The sequence below is a fragment of the Anoplopoma fimbria genome, chromosome 3 (genome assembly GCF_027596085.1).
Source record: "Anoplopoma fimbria isolate UVic2021 breed Golden Eagle Sablefish chromosome 3, Afim_UVic_2022, whole genome shotgun sequence".
NCBI classification, from domain to species: Eukaryota; Metazoa; Chordata; class Actinopteri; order Perciformes; family Anoplopomatidae; genus Anoplopoma; species Anoplopoma fimbria.
The window spans coordinates 12,754,559-12,767,910 of record NC_072451.1 but is presented as its reverse complement, the minus strand read 5'-3'; the positions used below and the strand labels follow the sequence as shown (position 1 = coordinate 12,767,910).

Here is a 13,352-nt window from a genome sequence, read left to right as displayed (position 1 = left end):
AAGGAGCCACTGGTACGGTAACAAGACTTTTTATTGTGATGATTATTTAGTAATCATTTATACAGACAGCATGCATATCAGTTTGCTGCATGCATATGAGTTTGGCTTTTTGGTTGAGTGTATTTTGTTGATTGTTCAACTTAGGTTAATGTTTGAGCTTTCCTTAAAAACACCAATGCTGCATACTGTTTGCATTTCAACAGTCTATATTATATTATATATTAGTCATTAGTTGGGATTGTTTCAGAAATTCCACCTGTTGTAAGCCTTGGTACTTGGTACTGAGAATTGTTTAAAATTTATTTGCATGTTTGGATAACTTATGCTTTTTGTGTTTTGAAGGTTTTCAACCTGATAGACCAACCACTCATCAACAAGAAACAAATAAGGAAAAATAAAATAAAAATTGAGCTGTGTTGGAAAGAGTTGTCCCGTGCGTCCTTTGGGGTTCATGTACCAGGCCATTTCAAGTTGGGCAAGAGTTGAAAAACACCTAGGAACTTGACAACAATAGTTTATTTGAGGATTTTCAGTCAGGATTTAGAGTGAATCATAGCACAGAGACATCACTGGTGAAAATTACCAATGACCTTCTAATTGCATCAGACAAAGGACTTGTCTCTGTACTTGTATTGTAAGACCTTAGCGCTGCGTTTGACACAATTGACCATCAAATGTTATTACAGAGACTGGAACATCTAATAGGCATTAAAAGAACCGCACTAAGCTGGTTTGAGTCATATTTATCAGACCGATCTCCGTTTGTATTCGATGAAACCTCAATGAAAACCAAAGTCAGTCACGGAGTTCCACAAGGGTCTGTTCTTGGACCAATTTTATTCACCTTATATATGCTTCCTTTAGGGAATATTATCAGAAAACACTCAATAAACTTTTATTGTTATGCAGATGATACCCAGTTATATCTATCGATTAAGCCAGACAAAACTAACCAGTTCTCTAAACTTCAAGCATGTCTTAAGGACATAAAAACCTGGATGACCTGCAACTTCTTGATGTTAAACTCCAACAAAACAGAAGTTATTCTACTCGGCCCAGATCACCTTCAAAATCAATTATCTAACGATATAGTTTCTCTAGATGGCATTGCTCTGGCATCCAGCACTACCGTTAAGAACTTCGGAGTGATCTTTGATCAGGATCTGTCTTTTAACTCTAACAAGTCTCAATTTCTCACTTGCGTAACATTGCGTAAATCAGGCAAATCCTGTCTCAAAGCGATGCAGAAAAACTAGTTCATGTGTTACCTCTAGACTAGATTACTGCAATTCAGTAATTGCAGTAATCTACAGTTCTCTTAAATCTCTACAGTTGATCCAGAATGCTGCAGCACGTGTTCTAACCAAAACTAAGAAAAGAGATCATATTACTTCGGTATTAGTTTCTCTGCACTGGCTCCCAGTTAAATCAAGAATAGAATTTAAAATTCTTCTACTCAGCTACAAAGCTCTAACTGGCCAGGCCCCATCTTATCTTAAGGAACTTATAGTTCCATATTGCCCAACTAGAGAGCTGTGCACCATCAATGCAGGGTTTCTAAAAGTGTATATATATAAGTATATAAAAGTAGGATGGGAACCAGAGCCTTCAGTTATCAGGCTCCTCTTCTGTGGAACCAGGTTCCAGTTTCAATCCGGGGGGCAGACACACTCACCACTTTTACGAGTAGGCTTAAGACCTTCCTTTTTGATAGCGCTTATAGTTAGGGCTGATCCAGGTTCACCTTGGTCCAGCATCTAGATATGCTGCTACATGCCTAGACAGCCGGGAGACTACCTAGGATACATTGAGCTCCTCTCTCCACTCCCTCCATCTTTATGTATTAATCTCCTTTTCATGCACATTACTGATGTGCAGAAATGCTTCTACCCTGGAGTCTTTGTGCTTTCGCGCCACGCAGGTTTCCATAAATCGTGGCTGTACCTGGACTGTGGTCGTGCCTCCTGCTATGACCCTGCTGACACCCACTGCTACTACCATTATTATTATTAGTCACATTACTATTACTATTCCCTGTACAATTACACTTATTGGCTTTGCTTCTATTCTGAAGCCCTTTTTGCTTTCTCGCCTCGCAGGTTTCCATGAATTGCTGTGGTACCTGGACCGTGTCGTATTTTTAAAGAAACATATATGGCCAATGACCTGCTACTACATCACAGGGTGGAGGGGCAAGGCCATGTGCTGACGTACTGCGGTAAGCGTGTTGCCTCACTTCCGGTTCTCAGCGTATCTGATAGCGTACTTTTCGCAGCTCCAGCGAAAACTAGTGAATTGTGTGACATTCTTTATTATAGCGGCTAATTACCTGTTTTATATTCAAAACACTTGAACACTCATATCACATCTTAATTCAGCGACTTTTCGCTTAAACCAACAGTTTACACGTTGTTCAGTTCTGCTAACACTAGCTAGCCTCATTTAGCTTAGCAGCTAGCGATGGCTCTCCTCTCTCCTTCCCTCTCTCCTGCTCTCTCTCCTTCTCCCTCCTGCTCAGTGTGTCTCATGTTTAGCCATGCATCTGCCTCCTTTACTGATAAGGGTACATGTAACAAATATAGTTTGTTTGTTAGGTTGGAGGCGAGGCTCAGAGAGTTAGAGGCCCGGTTCTGCACCATTGAAGCTCAGTCGTTAGCTCCTGCAGTTAGCCAGCCCACCCCCGTAGTCGGTGCGGGCCAACCAGACGTAGCTCCTGCTAGCCATCCCCCGGCAACCCCGGAGCAGCCGGGAGGTTGGGTGACTGTCCGAAGGAAGCATAGTTCTATGTCGAAGCACACAGGTCACCACCAACCGCTTCACGTTTCTAACCGGTTTTCCCCGCTCAGCGACACACCCGCTGAGAAACCAACTCTGGTGATCGGCAGCTCCATTCTGAGAAATGTGAAGTTAGCGAAGACAGGGGCCATAGTTAACTGCATCCCCGGGGCCAGAGCGGGCGACATAGAATCCCATTTAAAACTGCTGGCTAAGGCTAAACGTAAATACAGTATGATTGTTATTCACGTCGGCGGTAATGACACCCGATTACGTCGCTCGGAGGTCACTAAATTGAACGTGGAATCGGTGTGTTCATACGCAAAGACAATGTCGGACTCCGTAGTATTCTCTGGCCCTCTCCCTAATCTGGTCAATGATGAGATGTATAGCCGCATGTCATCATTCCGCCGTTGGCTGTCGAGGTGGTGTCCTGCAAACAATGTGGGCTTCGTAGACAATTGGAATACTTTCTGGGGGAAACCTGGTCTGATTAGGAGAGACGGCATTCATCCTACTTTGGATGGAGCGGATCTCATCTCTAGAAATCTGACCCAGTTCATTAGTGGACCTAATCCATGACCCATAGTTCAGACCAGGAAGCAGAAACAGAGTCGCAGTCTTTCACACTTCTCTGCGCTTCCTTTGGAGCAGTTACCCACCCAGTTAGCCACCCAAAACCCTATAGAGACTGTGTCTGCCCCACGGCCACTTCAATTATTTAAAGTCAACAGAAGAGGAGTTATACAAAATAACTTAATAAAAGTTAAGGCAACCAATGCAACAGTGCATCAAACAGGACAATTAAATGTGGACTCTTAAATATTAGATCTCTGTCATCTAAGGGTGTACTTGTAAATGATTTAATATCAGATAATCATATTGATTTATTTTGTCTTACTGAAACCTGGCTGTGTCATGAAGAGTACGTTAGCCTTAATGAATCAACTCCTCCAAGTTATATTAATACTCATATTCCTCGAGGCACAGGCCGAGGAGGTGGAGTAGCAGCTATCTTTGACTCAAGCCTATTAATAAACCCTAAACCTGAATTAAATTACAACTCATTTGAAAGCCTTGTTCTTAGTCTTTCAAACCCGAGCGGGAAAGCATTAAAGTCAATTTTATTTGTTATAGTGTACCGTGCACCAGGTGCGTATTCTGGATTCCTATCTGAATTCTCAGAGTTTTTATCAAGTTTAGTCCTTAAGACAGATAAAGTTATTATATTGTAGGGGATTTTAATATTCATGTGGATGTGTATAATGATAGCCTTAGTACTGCGTTTAGTTCATTATTAGATTCTATTGGCTTCTGTCAGTGTGTACATAAACTGACTCACTGTTTTAACCATACCCTCGACCTTGTTCTGGTATATGGTATTGAAATAGAAAATGTAATTGTCTCTCAACAGAACTCTCTTTTATCGGACCATTATCTAATAACCTTTGAATTTTTTCTACCAGAGTGTACGCCATTAGGCAAAAGTTTTTACACTAGATGTCTATCTGATAATGCTGTAGCTAAATTTAAAGAAGCGATTTCTTCAGGGTTTTATTCAGTACCATTGCTCAATATAATAGAGGACTCTAACATTAGTCCGTCTCAGATTGACCATCTTGTTGATAGTGCTGCATGCTCACTGCGAATGACACTAGACTCTATAGCTCCTCTAAAAAAGAAGCTAATAAAAGAAAGGAGGTTTGCTCCATGGTATAATCCTCAAACCCGCGATTTAAAGCAAATATCGCGAAAACTTGAAAGGATATGGCGTTCCACCAATGTGGATGAAGCGCGGTTAGTCTGTCGAGACAGTCTTAAAATATATAAGAAGGCACTCCGTAATGCTAGAGCAGCCTATTATTCAGCATTAATAGAGAAAAATAAGAACAACCCTAGGGTTCTCTTCAGCACTGTAGCCAGGCTGACAGAGAGTCACAGCTCTGTTGAGCCGTGTATTCCTATAAACCTCAGTAGTAGTGACTTCATGAACTTCTTTAATGATAAGATTCTAACTATTAGAGAAAAAATGTATAATCTACTGCCCTCAACCAGTACCGATCAATCCACAGCTGTAGAACCTGAAATATATTTAGATGGCTTTTCTCCCATCGACCTTCAACAATTGACTTTAACTATTTCTAAGTCTAAACCTTCCACCTGTCTCTTAGACCCGATTCCGACCACAGGTCTTCAAACTAGCTGTAATTAAACCTCTTCTTAAGAAACCTACTCTTGATCCAGAGGTGTTGGCTAACTATAGACCTATATCTAACCTTCCATTCCTCTCCAAGATCCTTGAGAAAGCAGTAGCAAATCAGCTCTGTGACTTTATGCATAATAATAGTTCATTTGAGGATTTTCAGTCAGGATTTAGAGTGAATCATAGCACAGAGACGGCACTGGTGAAAATGACCAATGACCTTCTAATAGCTTCAGACAAAGGACTTGTCTCTGTACTTGTATTGCTAGACCTTAGTGCTGCATTTGATACCATTGATCACCAAATCCTATTACAGAGATTGGAGCATCTAATAGGCATTAAAGGAACCGCACTTAGCTGGTTTAAGTCATATTTATCAGACCGATCTCAGTTTGTATATGTAAACAATGAAAGCTCGATGAAAACCAGGGTCAGTCACAGAGTTCCACAGGGGTCTGTTCTTAGACCTATTTTATTTACCTTATATATGCTTCCCTTGGGGAATATTATCAGAAAACACTCAGTAAACTTTCATTGTTATGCAGATGATACCCAGTTATATCTATCAATTAAGCCAGACGAAACTAACCAGTTCTCTAAACTTCAAGCATGTCTTACGGACATAAAAACCTGGATGACCTGTAACTTTTTAATGTTAAACTCTGAAAAAACAGAAGTTATCCTACTAGGCCCAGATCACCTTCGAATTCAATTATCTAACGATATAGTTTCTCTAGATGGCATTGCTCTAGCATCCAGCACTACCGTTAAGAACCTTGGAGTTATCTTTGACCAGGATCTGTCTTTTAACTCTTATATAAAACAGATCTCAAGGACAGCCTTTTTTTCATTTACGTAACATTGCGAAAATCAGGCAAATCCTGTCTCAAAGCGATGCAGAAAAACTAGTTCATGCATTTGTTACCTCTAGACTAGATTACTGTAACTCCTTATTATCAGGCTGCTCTAATAGGTCTCTTAGATCTTTACAGTTGATCCAGAATGCTGCAGCACGTGTTCTAACAAAAACTAAGAAAAGAGATCATATTACTCCAGTATTAGCTTCTCTGCACTGGCTCCCTGTTAAATCAAGAATAGAATTTAAAATTATTTTACTTACCTACAAAGCTCTAACTGGCCAGGCACCGTCTTATCTTAAGGAACTTATAGTTCCATATTACCCAACTAGAGAGCTGCGCTCAATCAATGCAGGGTTACTTGTGGTTCCTAGAGTATATAAAAGTAGGATGGGAGCCAGAGCCTTCAGTTATCAGGCTCCTCTTCTGTCGAACCAGGTTCCAGTTTCAGTCCGGGGGCAGACACACTCACCACTTTCAAGAGCAGGCTTAAGACCTTCCTTTTTGATAGCGCTTATAGTTAGGGCTGGTTCAGGTTCGCCTTGGTCCAGCCCCTAGATATGCTGCTATATGCCTAGACAGCCGGGGGACTACCTAGGATACGCTGAGCTCCTCTCTCCTCTTCTCTCCCTCCATCTTTATGTATTAATCTCCTATTTATGCACATTACTGATTTTGCTTCTTCCCCAGAGTTCTTGTGCTTTCTCGCCTCGCAGGTTCCCAGGAATCGGGGTTATATTTGGACTGTCATCGTGCCACCTACTGAGGCCCTGCTGACACCCACTACTACTACCACTATCATTATTAGTCACATTACTATTATTATTGCCTGTACTATTACGCTTATTGACTTGCTTGTACCCTGGAGTCTTTGTGCTTTCTCGCTTCGCAGGCTTCTATAAATCGTGGCTGTACCTGGACCGTGGTCGTGCATCCTGCTACGGCCCTGCTGACACCGACTGCTACCACCATTATTATTACTACATTACATTACATTACATTACATTTACATTACAGTCATTTAGCAGACGCAGTCTGTCAGTAGTATATTACATATCATTACATATCATTACATATCATTCACCCATTCACACACTGATGACAGGCTACCATGCAAGGTGCCTCCATCAGACTCTAACTAACATTCATCATCCAGTCCACACCAATGGCAAGCCTTCGGGAGCAACTTGGGGTTAAGTGTCTTGCCCAAGGACACATCGACTGCCGAAGCCGGGTATCGAACCACCGACCCTCTGATTGGAGAACTACCTTACTCTCCACTACGCCACAGCCGCCCCTATTACTAGTCACATTACTATTACTATTACCTGTACCATTAAGCATTTTAGCTTTACTTCCACCCTGAAGCCCTTTTGCTTTCTCGTTCTGCAGGTTTCCATGAATCGTTGTGGTACCTGGACCTTAGTCGTGCCTCCGGCTGTGAGCCGACTGACACCCACTGCTACTACGATTATTATTATTAATCACATTACTATCCCTATTTTCATAACTATAATTCTACTGTAATAATTGCTGCTGTTATTATAAGTAGTCTTATTATATGAATCATTTATGTCATATACATTGAATGTGTTGTATCTCTGTTATGCTGTTCATTCTGTACACATGACATCTATTGCATTCTGTCCATCCTGGGAGAAGGATCCCTCCTCTGTCGTTCTCCCATAGGTTTCTTCCTTTTTTCTTCCTGTTAAAGGGGTTTTTTAGGGGAGTTTTTCCTGTGCCGATGTGAGGGAAGGACAGAGGATGTCGCATGTGCACAGATTGTAAAGCCCTCTGAGGCAAATTTGTAATTTGTGATTCTGGGCTATACAAAATAAACTGAATTGAATTGAATTGAACTTACCTTACCTCGCCTATGCAGACACTAGAGTATGTTAAATTGGTTGAAAGAACTCAAACGTTTTGTGGTAGTGGTTGAATACGTTTTCTTTTGAGATGTCAGGAGCCATTTTGATTTTATCCGGGAGTGTGTGACGCACACAAAATGTATGGTCACATTTTTGTCTATTTGATTAATATACATGATGTGATGTATTTTAATATTATTTGATGAATGTGTTTGTGACTTTGGAAATTTCATCAGCTTTCAAATGTACTCTCTTAGTTAAAAATAACCAATGAAATTGAAGGATCTATTATATATATTTTAACCTATGCCCAATAGGTGGTAGTGCCACGCTGTGGTTTAGTCTCACCACTCTGGACTCGTATGTGCACATGCAACGTCTTCTCATAGCCGAGAAGACTTTCAATGAAGAAGCTACACATTTGCCTGCATCATCATTTATTCCTGTTTTCTCAGGTTAGTGACATGTTAAATACAAAAAATAAATATGATATATAAATTGGAGACCAATGTTTATAGAGCAATTGTTTAAAAGATTTGTGTTTCATGTAGTTATTTAGTAGCTACGTGAGTTTGGTATTAAGACTGTATGTCGAGTGCTAACGTTATCTCAGCTAAACTGAGATGATAGAATAGCAGTTAATTCCCTTGGGTCTTTCTGGCTCCTGCACATCATACTATTTGTTCATAATGAAGTGATTTAAATCTGTATGTTTAATGAGTTGTGTCACACTAAATATGTTTGTTAAATGTGCCCGAAAGATGTATATAAGTGTTGTGCCTGTTTGTTAGCCTGAGTTAGGGCTTGTTCGCCGTATTGTTAGAGCGGCCCCCGCCAATTTAAATATCCTTGTCTTCGCGCATGCCACAGTAGCTGTGGGTCCATTTGCAAAGTTGTAGAACAGCTAAAGTTGGGTTTTATGCCCAGTTGTCCCAGGTATGTTGATTGGACAAAGTGATGAAATGGGAGTGTGAATATTGATAATTGTATTTTTTGTACATATATAATGTGATTTTGTTAAAGACAATTTGATGTGTTATATTTGCACTTGAAAAACATGTAATAAACATAGCCCAAGAAGACTTTCAATGAAGATGCCACACATTTTCCTGAATCATCATTTATTCCTGTTGTCTCAGGGCACGCATCATCTGTAATCAGGATCTTTCAAAGTGAGACCTGTAACAGATTTTGCAGCCTGCTCATCACTTGACGGCAGAAAAGCAGACGGCTCACCAACTCAGGGGCAGAACTCAGTTGACTCACCACCTTACATTTCTTACATCAATCATATATGTTTCTATAATTTTGTTATGGATTAGTATTTGGGTGTTGAGCACATAATAAATGTATGTTTGTGCTATTTCCCCCTCTCAGACCCATGCCAGGTCAGAGACCTGATTGGAGATAGAAATCGTGAGCCGGACCCCAGCCCATCCACACCATCAGGCCAGCAGGAGCTTTTTCATGACAGCGGCTTGTTCCTCTCATCATTCAGCCTTGCTGACATACATCAGCCATCAAAACAAAATTGCCTCTGCCTGTTACTTTTTCTTATTGATTATTTTTTCTCTTTTGAAGATTGTGTGAATTTGATTGCCTTTGTACGCCTTGGCAAGATCCCAAAAGGTAAGAGAGTCCTTGTCTGGAGGAATGTTGGGAGAATTCTTAGTAAAACTTAAACTTGGGCTGCTTTGTTACATAAAGGTAGGGTATTGGACTTTTGAAAACTACAAAAGAACCAACTTCAAAATAGTTTTTGTTTATTTATTTTGTTGCTAATTAGAGTACAGACTCTAAAAGTGTGAATAAAAAAATACTAGATAAAAGAATGATCATGTGAATTTCTAAATGCAAATAAAATTATTCTTTGATCGATTATATTCTGATTCAGATTGTTTTTTTCCATACTAATTATTTGATTTAATTTTTTGCAATGACAATACAATAAACATTAATGTGGCAATTATTATATAGTGGCGGCTGTGGATCAGTGGGTAGAGCAGAACTGCGGTTGAAAAGTAATTTTTGCTTAGGTGAGTTGACCGGGAAGTATCTAAGTGGCTGCCATGATAAGAGCTGTTCGAGTCATCTAAATGCTAAGGAAAGGTGCTTCAATGCTACCTTTCTTAGCTCCTTTAGCATAGGCAACACTTGACCATCCTTTAAGTAGATTATGCTGCGGCAACATTTAAAGTGACGCACCATTCAGCCGTCCATGAAAACAGACAATATGCCTTTCTTAAATAAATTTAACAATAATTTTAATTTCAATATATATCATGTAATTTGTTTAGATAATAGTTGCGCTTTTGGTTGTCTTTCTTTGTAGTAGTTTCGCAATGGAGCATCTAAGTCAGTAACGTTGGCATTCCCCTCAAATTACGTAGTTTAGTGAAAGTCCAGTCTGATTCTCTGAACACCACGGTTGCCTTTCCCTAAATTCATATTAATTGTCTTTTGCGTCTTTCCTCAACCTCATGACGTTTTCCATCCAGCTCAAAAAAAGTGCTTAGGAATGAACATAAGAAGGTCATTTATTGACTCTTTGAAAGTAGCCCAGGTCTTCCTTAACCACAAAGTGGTAAAAGTGTCTGCCATAAATCCTTCCTGCCACTTTGCATTACAGTGTTCTTTTGGGTTTAGCATTCTGTTTACTAATATACACTGTCACACACACACACACACACACACATACATGCACCTCAGGACTGACAACTGATAACTACACCTTGTATTGTTTCATTTGTGTTAGCAAGAAAATAAAAATGCTTTTCTTGGCAGCCGGCTCGCCTGTCTCCCTTTTTTGTTTCAGCCTCTGAGTCGGGCTGTGACAAATACAGAGATACATTTTTGTGAATGTTCCTGTATGTTTATGACAACTGTTTATTATCTGACTTATAAATGGTGTAAAACATCAATATAAAAGGAATGATTAGCAGACTATGTCTACAGGCGTGCAATTTTTTTCTTTAATCTTGCCAGTACAAAAACAAATACCACTGCTAAGCTTATAACTCAGGTATATAGTAGCCTATTTCAAACTGCTCAAATGAACTGCTAAGATAATACTTGTCCTAATGAATTTATTTTTAGTCTGCAGGGACTGGCATAGGATAATTGTCATATATAGCTTTGTCTCATGAAAGTATCAGAAAAATCTCACGTTCTTCAGCTTTACTTGTAGGGACTTAGGACCCAGGGGAATATAGGTGAGGCATGGCAGGGGATTCGCTGGTCTTTGGCTGAGTAGAGAATGCTAATAAAGACTTAAAGTTAAGCAGTTGTGCTCACAAATATATGTTTCTTTAAGAACACGACATGGTGTCAGAAATGCTGTGAAACTAACTCGGGACAGTCCAAAGGGAAAGACAGGGATCGGTGAGCAGGTTCAATGAGTGACATTGAAGACGAGCAGAGCGGGGAAGGAGTTGGCGCTAGCAGAATGGCTAACATACCCGGCGCTACGTTTACCATACAGCCGCCGAGCCCTTTGATTTTACTAAGCCGCATGAGTTAACACAAGGGATCTGGAGATTCCAGAGATTCCACCAAGCGAGCAACCTAACAGCAAGCTCTGAAGATGAATACAGGTGTTGATCCATTGTATGGGAGACGTAGCTGATGATGTCCTGAGAGGCTTGAAGCTAAGTAATGCAGATCAGCGCCATTACGCTAATGTGAGCGATGGTTTTCAGTCGTTCTTTGTTGTGAAAAAGAACATAGTTTACGAATGTGCACATTTTAATATGCGCAAGCATACTGGAGTAATATGATCTCTTTTCTTAGTTTTTGTTAGAACACGTGCTGCAGCATTCTGGATCAACTGTAAAGATCTAAGAGACCTATTAGAGCAGTCTGATAATAAGGAGTTACAGTAATCTAGTCTAGAGGTAACAAATGTATGAACTAGTTTTTCTGCATCGCTTTGAGACAGGATTTGCCTGATTTTCGCAATGTTACGTAAATGAAAAAAGGCTGTCCTTGAGATCTGTTTTATATAAGAGTTAAAAGACAGATCCTGATCAAAGATAACTCCAAGGTTCTTAACGGTAGTGCTGGATGCTAGAGCAATGCCATCTAGAGAAACTATATCGTTAGATAATTGAATTCGAAGGTGATCTGGGCCTAGTAGGATAACTTCTGTTTTTTCAGAGTTTAACATTAAAAAGTTACAGGTCATCCAGGTTTTTATGTCCGTAAGACATGCTTGAAGTTTAGAGAACTGGTTAGTTTCGTCTGGCTTAATTGATAGATATAACTGGGTATCATCTGCATAACAATGAAAGTTTACTGAGTGTTTTCTGATAATATTCCCCAAGGGAAGCATATATAAGGTAAATAAAATAGGTCCAAGAACAGACCCCTGTGGAACTCCGTGACTAACCCTGGTTTTCATCGAGCTTTCATTGTTTACATATACAAACTGAGATCAGTCTGATAAATACGACTTAAACCAGCTAAGTGCGGTTCCTTTAATGCCTATAAGATGCTCCAATCTCTGTAATAGGATTTGGTGATCAATGGTATCAAATGCAGCACTAAGGTCTAGCAATACAAGTACAGAGACAAGTCCTTTGTCTGAAGCTATTAGAAGGTCATTGGTAATTTTCACCAGTGCCGTCTCTGTGCTATGATTCACTCTAAATCCTGACTGAAAATCTAACTATTGTTATGCATAAAGTCACAGAGCTGATTTGCTACTGCTTTCTCAAGGATCTTAGAGAGGAACGGAAGGTTAGATATAGGTCTATAGTTAGCCAACACCTCTGGATCAAGAGTAGGTTTCTTAAGAAGAGGTTTAATTACAGCTAGTTTGAAGGCCTGTGGTACATGGCCCGTTAGTAAAGACAGATTGATAATTTCTAATAAAGAATTGCTAATTAAAGGTAAAACTTCCTTAAGCAGCCTAGTCGGAATCGGGTCTAAGAGACAGGTGGAAGGTTTAGACTTAGAAATAGTTAAAGTCAATTGTTGAAGGTCGATGGGAGAAAAGCCATCTAAATATATTTCAGGTTCTACAGCTATGGATCGATCGGTACTGGTTGAGGGCAGTAGATTATAATTTTTTTCTCTAATAGTTAGAATCTTATCATTAAAGAAGTTCATGAAGTCACTACTACTGAGGTTTATAGGAATACACGGCTCAACAGAGCTGTGACTCTCTGTCAGCCTGGCTACAGTGCTGAAGAGAACCCTAGGGTTGTTCTTATTTTTCTCTATTAATGCTGAGTAATAGGCTGCTCTAGCATTACGGAGTGCCTTCTTATATATTTTAAGACTGTCTCGCCAGACTAACCGCGCTTCATCCACATTGGTGGAACGCCATATCCTTTGAAGTTTTCGCGATATTTGCTTTAAATCGCGGGTTTGAGGATTATACCATGGAGCAAACCTCCTTTCTTTTATTAGCTTCTTTTTTAGAGGAGCTATAGAGTCTAGTGTCATTCGCAGTGAGCATGCAGCACTATCAACAAGATGGTCAATCTGAGATGGACTAAAGCTAGCATAGGAGTCCTCTGTTGAGCAATGGTACTGAATAAAACCCTGAAGAAATCGCTTCTTTAAATTTAGCTACAGCATTATCAGATAGACATCTAGTGTAGAAACTTTTGCCTAATGGCGTACACTCTGGTAGAAAAAATT

General features: G+C 39.9%; 1 pseudogene; it reads left to right on the top strand.

The window, feature by feature from the left end:
- The first annotated feature begins 782 nt into the window (after positions 1–782).
- On the top strand, positions 783–4,798 carry LOC129088808 (uncharacterized; annotated as a pseudogene).
- The last annotated feature ends 8,554 nt before the right edge of the window (positions 4,799–13,352 follow it).